The sequence below is a fragment of the Alligator sinensis genome, unplaced genomic scaffold, assembly GCF_000455745.1.
Source record: "Alligator sinensis unplaced genomic scaffold, ASM45574v1 scaffold1546_1, whole genome shotgun sequence".
NCBI classification, from domain to species: domain Eukaryota; kingdom Metazoa; phylum Chordata; order Crocodylia; family Alligatoridae; genus Alligator; species Alligator sinensis.
The window spans coordinates 152,366-161,144 of record NW_005842689.1 but is presented as its reverse complement, the minus strand read 5'-3'; the positions used below and the strand labels follow the sequence as shown (position 1 = coordinate 161,144).

Here is an 8,779-nt window from a genome sequence, read left to right as displayed (position 1 = left end):
GCAGGAATGGGAGAAGCTAAAATGTGACAGGATGTCAGTGAATATATAAAAGGGTAGAAGTAGGAAAACAAAAGGCAAAGGAGGAAGAAGAAAACGGGACAAAAAAGGCCAAAGGGAAAACACTACAGAGGTAACAATGCAAAGTAAAAAAGAGGCTAGCGATAAAAAGGAAATGGTAGGGAAACAGGAAGAAAAATGACAGAGAAGTGGGGGAGGAGAGGGGAGAAAAGGTAGGGGAAAAGGTAGGGGAAATGGAATAGTTAGCGATGGAAAGAAAAAGGGCAGAGGGGAGGGGAGGAGAGAAAGTGTGGGGGGAAAAAAGGAATGTAAGATGTCAGGTCAGGCAGGTACCATGTGAATCAGATGTCAGGCAGGTTGTAATGGGTTATAAATCCAATGTCTATATTAAGTGCATGATTTTTAGTATCTAGGAGGTTGATGAAGTGAAATTTGTAGGCTCACCTACAAAAGGTGTGTAGGAGAAACCAAACAACAAGTGTGCACCAGAATGAATGCACACCGGAATTCGATCAAAGACACGAATACCCAACTGCCTGTGGGGGCACACTTCCCACAGGACAATCAGTCCCTCCCCATCTCTCAACTGTAATCCTCAAAGGGAATTTACAATGCACCTTTCGTAGACGAGCCTAAAAATCATGGACTCGATATAGACATTGGATTTATGACACACTACAACCTGCCTGGCATCCAATTCACATGGTACCTGCCTGACCTGACCTCTTACTTTCCTTTTTTCCCCCCACATTTTCTCTCCTCCCCTCCCCTCTGCCCTTTTTCTTTCCAGTTCCCTACCATTTCCTTTTTATTGATAGCCTCTTTTTACCTTGTATTATTACCTCTGTAGTGTTTTCTCTTTGGCCTTTTTTGTCCCCTGTTTTCTTCCCTCTCCTGTACCTTTTGTTTTCCTACTTCTACCCTTTTATATTTTCACTGACATCCTGTCACACTTTTAACTGCTCCCTGCTTTCCTCATCGCTAACTATTCCATTTTTCACAGACTCTCTCTTTTTCACCTTACTGGGGTTTTGGTTGTAGCTGTGTTGGCCTAAGGACATAGGGCAGGCAAGGTTCTTTGAGTCGATGTGCTATCTTTTATTAGACCAACTGAATAGTTCAAAGAAAGTTCCTGGCCAGCTTTCAGGTGCAGTCACCCTTCTTCAGGCATAGGGAGTCTGTTGTTCTGAGACTCCAAGAAAAAGTCACAGAAGAGCAGAGACTCCCTCCTATGCCTGAAGAAGGGTGCTTGCGCCCAAAAGTTTGCCAAGAAGTTTTTCCCAACTACTTGGTCTAATGAAAGATATCACATCAACTCAAAGAACCTTGCTCGTCTTTTTCACCTTGTATTTTATCTCTGTTGCCTCCCTCTGACTTTTTGTCCCCCTGCTCTCTTCCTCCTCCCTGCTTTGCCTTTTGTCTTGCTTATCTCTACCTATTTACATTTTCACTGACATCCCTCCACACTTTTAGCTTCTCTCATTCCTTGGAGTTTCAGACCAGCAGAGGCTCCCTATGCCTGACCACAGGTGACTGCGCCCAAAAGCTTGCTAAGAACTTTTTCCCAACTACTCAGTTGGTCTCATGAAAGATGACACATCTACCCAAAGAACCTTGCCTGCCTTCAGGCTACGTAGGTGTTCTCTGTGGAGTGTGCCGGGGATGTCTTCAGCACCTCAGTGTTCTGCTGCCGCTTTCTCTTCCCACCCTGGGGAAAGGGTTTTGGGACAGGGCACTGTCAGCGAATGCCTGTCTACTCTGCCTGTGCTCTCCACACTGCCCTCCCACTTTCCTGTTCTTGTCCAGGTTAGACAGGATGTGAACTTACGTTAAAAACAAGCAGGGGGAGAAAAAATACTTTTTGCAAAAACAAATACATTTGTGTTTTCATGTGTTGTAGAGAAACAAATCACAAACTTAATTTTCTTTTTCTTTGCAGGTCACTTTTTAAGAGAAGTTTCTTGTGTGTATGGTTCACTGAGGTGGCAGCCTGTAACACTTGGTGAAAGATGAGGGACTGACTGTGAATTATCCACAGGACACTTGAGAAAGTTTAGATTAATTCAAAGTGCATTAGTTGAAGAACATTGAATTGTTGTGTGGATGTGCTCATTCGCAATAAAGTGGCCTTAGTTCACTTTAGCTTGTGCCTTCAGAGCTTCCACATAGGAGTTTTAACTTCATGCTCATAGTTAATTTGTCTCAACTTTCCTAGGAATCCTTGTGTAGGTAAACCCTGTAAGAGAATGAAGTTACCTCTCTGATAGTTCTGGTTGACTTGTATTTGTATTCCTTCCCCTTGCAACTGCAGATGCCTGAATAATATTCCTCTGCAGGAGCAGAATTTAGTACAGCCTCAATTTTGTAATTTTCTGTTAGCTGAAAGTGTCTCTAAGAATCGATTGATTACACAGAAATTTTCTTAATTGACCAAAGTTCTCTCATGCCTTTGTTACTATTGGAAAAATGAAATTTTACTGTTTTTTGCTGAAGTAAGGTCATTTTCTGATTGAAATGTATTTGACCAAGCCACTGATCACTCTGCTGTGGACAGTACTCAGTTACCTATCCTGGATATCTTCAAAGGGAGACTGGATGCACACATTGCTGGGGTCATTGGACCTCAGCCATCTTTCCTGCCCTGAGCAGGGGGGCTGGACCCAATGATCACACGAGGTTGCTTCCAGCCCTAAACTTCTGTGAATCTGGTAGAAACTCAGGTGTCAGATCCAGGATCTTGCAACTTGCACATGCTAGGCAGTAGGGCTGTGCAAAGCTTTAGTCCCTGATTCAGTTCGGCAGAGATTTGGCCCAATTCGGTGGCTGAATCTCCGAATCCGTAGACCCTTTAATCTCTCCAAATCAAATCGGAACCCTCTGAATCGATTCAGAAAGATTCAACTATTCAGACATAGACACAGCTTTAAATGTTTTTCTACGTACCTCAAGGTACCAGGTGGCTTGTGAATGCTGAGATGCTGGGGCGGATGGAGCGACCCACAGGTCCTTGGAGAGCTCAGCAGCAGACCTGAAAATGTACCAGAAGCACTTCCAGTCTACTTCTGGGTCTGCCAGGGAGCACGCTGATTGCTGAGGCTGGAGTGGAGGGGCAGGGTGCTCCCTGGGGGACTTGGAATCTCTTCCGGTTCATTTCTGGGTTCACTGCCAAGCATGCAAGTGGGGGCCCACACACCTGTGGGATGCTCTATCCGCCCCACCATCTCAGTGTTCATGAGCTATGCCTGATACCTTGAGATATGTAGAAAAAGCAGGGGTGCCATAACAGTGGCCACCAGAGCTGCACAATCACGTTGGTGGCATGATGGCAGCCAGAAGTCATTGCTGTCCCCCATGCATCCCAGTGCCCTGGGTGCTCAGCTGCTTTGTTACATCTTTCTGGATAAACCCAGCAGGTTCTCATGAGCGAATCGGGGCAATCAGTCTATTGCAAAGAGTTCTCTCTGAGGGTGTTGGGTTCTCTTCATTTTAACACGAGGTGTCTTTACTAGCCTATTTATCATACAAATTCTACCCCAGCAATGACTCTGTTGAGCAGTAGACTTATTCTTACTACTGCTTGGCTCCTAGCCTAGGCCTGTTTGCAGGGCACTCACTTGGGGCTCCACAGCCTGTGTGGCCGACTTACAGTTCGTTGTCTTTGGTGGGTTCACCACCCCTCAGATAGCCAGTCTTGGACTTCCAAGAGGACTTGGGGCTGCGGTGCTGTCGCGGTGACAGCTAGACTCAATGGCCCTACTGCCAGGGGCCCTTATCACCGCTGCAGCTACAAGTATCCTGGCTGCTCCAGCCTCCACTGTTGTTACTGGTGCTGCTGTCGCTATGCCAGCCCTCATTACTGCTGTTGTGGATGGTGTCGGCTTTCTTTCCATTGACAGCCCCTCTGCTGCTTTCGGTGGAGCCAGTGCTCTGGCTGTTCCAGTCCTCGTTGGTGCTGGTACAGCCATTGCCAGCTCTTTCCCCTCAGTAGCTTTTCTGCAGTTATCTGGGTGGCTGTTTAGGGTCTGAGGTTTCTCACACCAGGGCTGCCATCCAAAGGCCCGTCGCCAACTTGTTGCCACACTGCTGCTGGGTGGAGCGCTGCTGAGTTGCAATGCTGGGGACCACTTCTCTGGTTGCTGTGGGGCACCGGGAAGTGCTGCTTGAGATGACTGCTGGGAAGCTCTGCTCCATGTGCTGCCGCTCCTCTGCCAGTCCCCAGAAACAGCCTCTGCATCCACCCGCTTGCAGCATGACTGGAAAAAAAATCTGTTACATTTTTAATGCTCAGGAGGCATACATGAGTGCTTCAAAGGAGAGAGTGCTAATTATGCTATCCAGAATCTATTCCTGTTCTGCTTATTCACAGGGGGAGCTCTATAGTCTTTCTAGATGAGTTTATAAACTACTGCCTTCTGCTTTATCCAAGTGTCGCAACAGGGGCTTTGAGAAAGCAAAGTAAAATTGGAGAAAATCCTTCATTTATAAATAGGATTTCAATGTGACAACAATGGATGCAGTTGCTACACGTATTTGAAATTATACAGGTGATTAGGGGTTCATAATCTGGACTGCTAAAATTTACCTAATTTTTCATAAATGATTCTAGGTGACTGAAATGCAGAGATTTTTTTTCTGATGCATGATACTTGTTTCCTTTTAAAAATTAAATTATTCTGTTACAACAGTGACTCTCAACCAGGGTACAATAGCAAGGCCCTTTCAGGGCTGCTGTGGTGTGGGTGCTTTGGCTATGGCCACTGTGACCAAATGGAATTGCCCTATGTGCTTTTTGCAGATCCTGACCAGGTAATAGTTGGATCAGGAGCATGCATTGTATCATTTATAGCTGGGTCAGAGGAACCACTGGCATCCGTGAACATGCTTATTATTATTATTATTATTATTATTATTATTATTATTATTATTATTATTATTATTATTACAGTAGCATCCATTGACTGCAACTAGAATCAGGGGCGTTTTGCGATACACTATACCAATTTGTGAGTTCCATGCCTCAAGGAGATTATACTATTACTTTGACTTCACTGGGGCTCTGCATGAGGGCAGCAGTTCACCTGTAAATAGTAAATAGCAGGATCTGATCCTAAGAAATGCATACTTTTTAAATAATGTAGAAAATCCTGTGTTTGTGATCCTTAGTGGGTTTTTCAGCATTTTTGCAGTTTGAAGACTAATCACTGTAATCACAATCGCCATTAAATTGTCTTGTGTATTTTCTTTAATTGGCAGTTTGTTTATGCTATAACTAGAAGCGCTCTGGGGTAGGCACCATGTTACCCCTCAATAACTTGACCAGTGAATTCCATAAATGACTGGAACATGATGACCCAATAGTGCAGTAATGCTTTGGGTGTACTCCATTGTGGTGAAGAAACCTGCCCAACTGAGAGCAAATCTTATCTGAAAGAAAAAAAAGTTCTGTTTGCAAAACACTTAGTTTCTCACACAGATGCCAGCAGGGGTAAGCAAGAGTTTTTTACCCAGAGATGAACCTACACTTGCCTCCTTGCATAGGGGCTGAGCGGGGAAGAGCAAGTGCTTATCTCCTCACAATCTATAACGCTCAGAAGGATCTTGTGGCACCCCAGTTGAGAATTGCTGGGCTAGGCTTGGGACTAAATGCCTTTCTTCTTTAGTGATCTTGGCCTTGTATGACTTCTCACTGATGTCTCCTCTGCTACCCCACCCCAACCCCAGTTAATAACCTTGTTCCATCTGATCTTGGCTATGTTGATACTCATAGCTCTTACTGGCTGAGGCAGTCCTTGACTATCAGGCCAATTGCACATGTCCAGGCAGATTCCCATTCATGTGCCAACCTGTCTGGACATGCTCTGTGGACCAAGCTCAGATGCTGAACATAGGCCATGGGTTATGGGTTGGTCATAAGCTGGTTGAGCACTACAGATAGGTGTGCCTGCAATTTCAGGAAATAGTCCTGAAAACAGGATGCTCTCTAGGAGAGAGCCCTCAAAATTGAAGCGAGTTTCTGTATTGATAGTGCAAAACAATATGGACTGACTAGTAGCCCCAATTAATACATTTCTCAACTGTATGCTGTCTGAAACATGCAGGACTGTCACTAATTCTGTGGCTTTGGCAACAATGTCTGTCTCGTGCTTTGGTGGTGATTGGGAAGAGATCCCTTGATAGGCCAGTTGGATCAGATACCAAATTTGGGAGAGCGGTAGTGCAGTCCCTGACTGATGCAGTTGAAATCCTTCAATTCCATCACTGCTAGTCATAGTTGGATCCTCACTGACACATACCTGCAAAAGAAAGATTGGTTGCTCTGGTAACTGTGGTTCTTTAAGATGTTGTCTATGTGGCTCCTACAACTTGCCATTGATTCCTCCACTTTTTCTAGAGTCCTTGGCAACATGAGCATTGAATTGCAAGAGAACTGAGGGAGAAGTGTGGTTTGAAAGATGGACATTTTTATTTAAAAAACAAGTACATGTACCCCACTTGTATAGTGTCATGCATGTAAGACTATGGTGGACTTGTACCCTAAATAAAATCATCCTGAAGAACTGTAGTTGCTATAGGGTAAATAACCATTCTTTATTCTTGACCTCACTTCCATTTTTATTTTGTTGAAAGTCTGCCAGACTATATTAAACCCGTTCAAACTGCAAAAAGTCACAGACTGAAAAACAGCTTTGTAGCCATGTTTATTTTCTATTCTTGTGAGATTTGGTGTAGAAGTTCTTTTGACAGTCTTTAAAGATTTAAATTTAGACGTGGATTTGCAAGCCCGATGCATGGATTTAAGCTGCAACCTGTTAGTTTTTTCTACAGAGCTCTGTTCCTTTCTGAAAGTAAATAGTAAAAAATGCATTGCATGGCCGGCATTGATTGAAGTGCATTATCGTTCAGAAGTTTTCCATTTGTTGTGTTTGTGAATTTGTTTTATGTAGTGGGTGTCAAGCAGGTTTTGGCCTTCACAGCCATCCATCGATAGAACAAGTTCAGTTCAGACAATAACGGTGTGTATTTATCCTCCCCAGTTCATGTGCTGTGACCTGAAGAGCACATCTGAGGGAAAAGGTAGTTTGTTTCGCAAGTCAGTTTAATTATTGCTTGGCAAAAAAACCATCAATAAAGATCAGTGAGTACTTTTTGAAGAGTAGGTAATCCACATGGAATTGGAGCAAGATCAACTGATTGTCTGTATAAGGGGGAAGAAAAAAACTATGAGAAATAATTCCATTTATATCTCAGAATGTTTTTACTAAGTTAAAATGAAAAATGTTTCATGTTCTTTCATCAGCAGCAGCATCGCTATTCTGTAGCGACGTTTGTGATAGTGCAGTGTTTAAAGCTCTGAAGCCTTTTTGGCTGATCTGTTTTTTTTTTTTTCTCTGTGTGATTTACATGTAATTACAGTTGCAGTCTTCAGTTCAGTGATAAAGGGCATAACGTAAAATAAATAAAGAGCTTTCCTTGCATTTCCTTTAGTTTCTTTGTCACTTGTTCTTTCTTCCCCCTCTCCCCCATACGTTTTGTTCTTTCACTTGTTTTCCCTTCCTCCCTCCCCACCTCCACAACAAATGGAGCTTGTAGCTGGATATCAGTTATAAAAAGATAAAATAGTGGCCTTTGGATCGTTATATTGCTGATATCTAGGTGACTTCTGTCTAGGCATTATTCATCTCCATATTTCTCTAAGTACATCCCCAGTATTTAAGTAGAGCAGTCTCCCAACTTGTTCCAGTTCAGCAGCTCATTTAAAATATTTTTAATTTTAAATATATTTTTACTTCCTTGTAGAAACTAGACATTTTTCTTGGCAAACCACCATTGTCTGGGTCCACTTGAGTGCTTCTCTGTGTTTCTGCTGCTAAACATAGTAAAGCCATTAACAAATGTAAATAGGCAAATTGCATATGGACTGACAAGTGCTTGTAGACAGGTTTATAATGGATAGAATGTGTTTTGTGAAGAGTGGAATCCCTTTGTCTAAAATGATGAGAGCGTTAGTTTAAATGAAAATGAATTAAATAGTGGTTAATCATTATAGCTAGAAAGCTTGGCTGAACAGATGTGATTGCAGGAAGCAGGGAAGAGGCCTCAGGGGCATATCCCCATTTGTATAGTATACCAAGGGAAAGGAATAGTGTGGAAGAAAGGGGAAGGAGAAGAAGCAGTCTTACAGTAGGGTGGTCCAGCTGGCAGCCCACAGACTCCTACCTAGCTGTCACTGCCCTCCTGTTAGTTCCTATCATGGGAGCTGGGTTCTTTGGACTCCCCTACCCTCCTCTGATTTCTGCTTCCTGCCCCTGCTCCTGGAGGTGGGGTAAAACAGGAGGAGGGGGTCAGGGTGCCTGTGCTGTACACATGGCAGGGAGGCCAGGGTGTCCATCCTCCATATGTGCATACAGCAAAAGCAGGAGTCAGCTGCCTGCACTGCAGGTGGGCAGCAAACATGGCTGGGAGGGAAACTGTGCTGCCCATGCCACAAGCCCAGCTTGGGGGTAAGAAACAAGGGTGCTCATGCTGTCCACAGACCTGGGAGTGGGGGAGGTGCTGGGGTGACTCCTGGAGGGGGTGGTTTGTATGCCAAGTGGTCCTTGGAATGGCAGCTGACACTGTGTGGGGCCCCCAGCTACCCAGAGGTTGGACAGCCCTGGTTTATAGGGTGGCATGAATAAAAGAAGGCAGTTGCAGATGAGACTGTAAAAGGACCATCAGGACAGGTATTCAGAGAGGACTTTTAAAAGCACTGAAGTGAAAT

At 44.1% G+C, this 8,779-nt stretch overlaps 1 protein-coding gene across 7 annotated transcripts in view; it reads left to right on the top strand.

Moving 5' to 3' along the window:
* RUFY3 (RUN and FYVE domain containing 3) overlaps positions 1-8,779 on the top strand; it is a 79,153-nt gene that overhangs the window by 22,243 nt on the left and 48,131 nt on the right. The window lies entirely within an intron of this gene.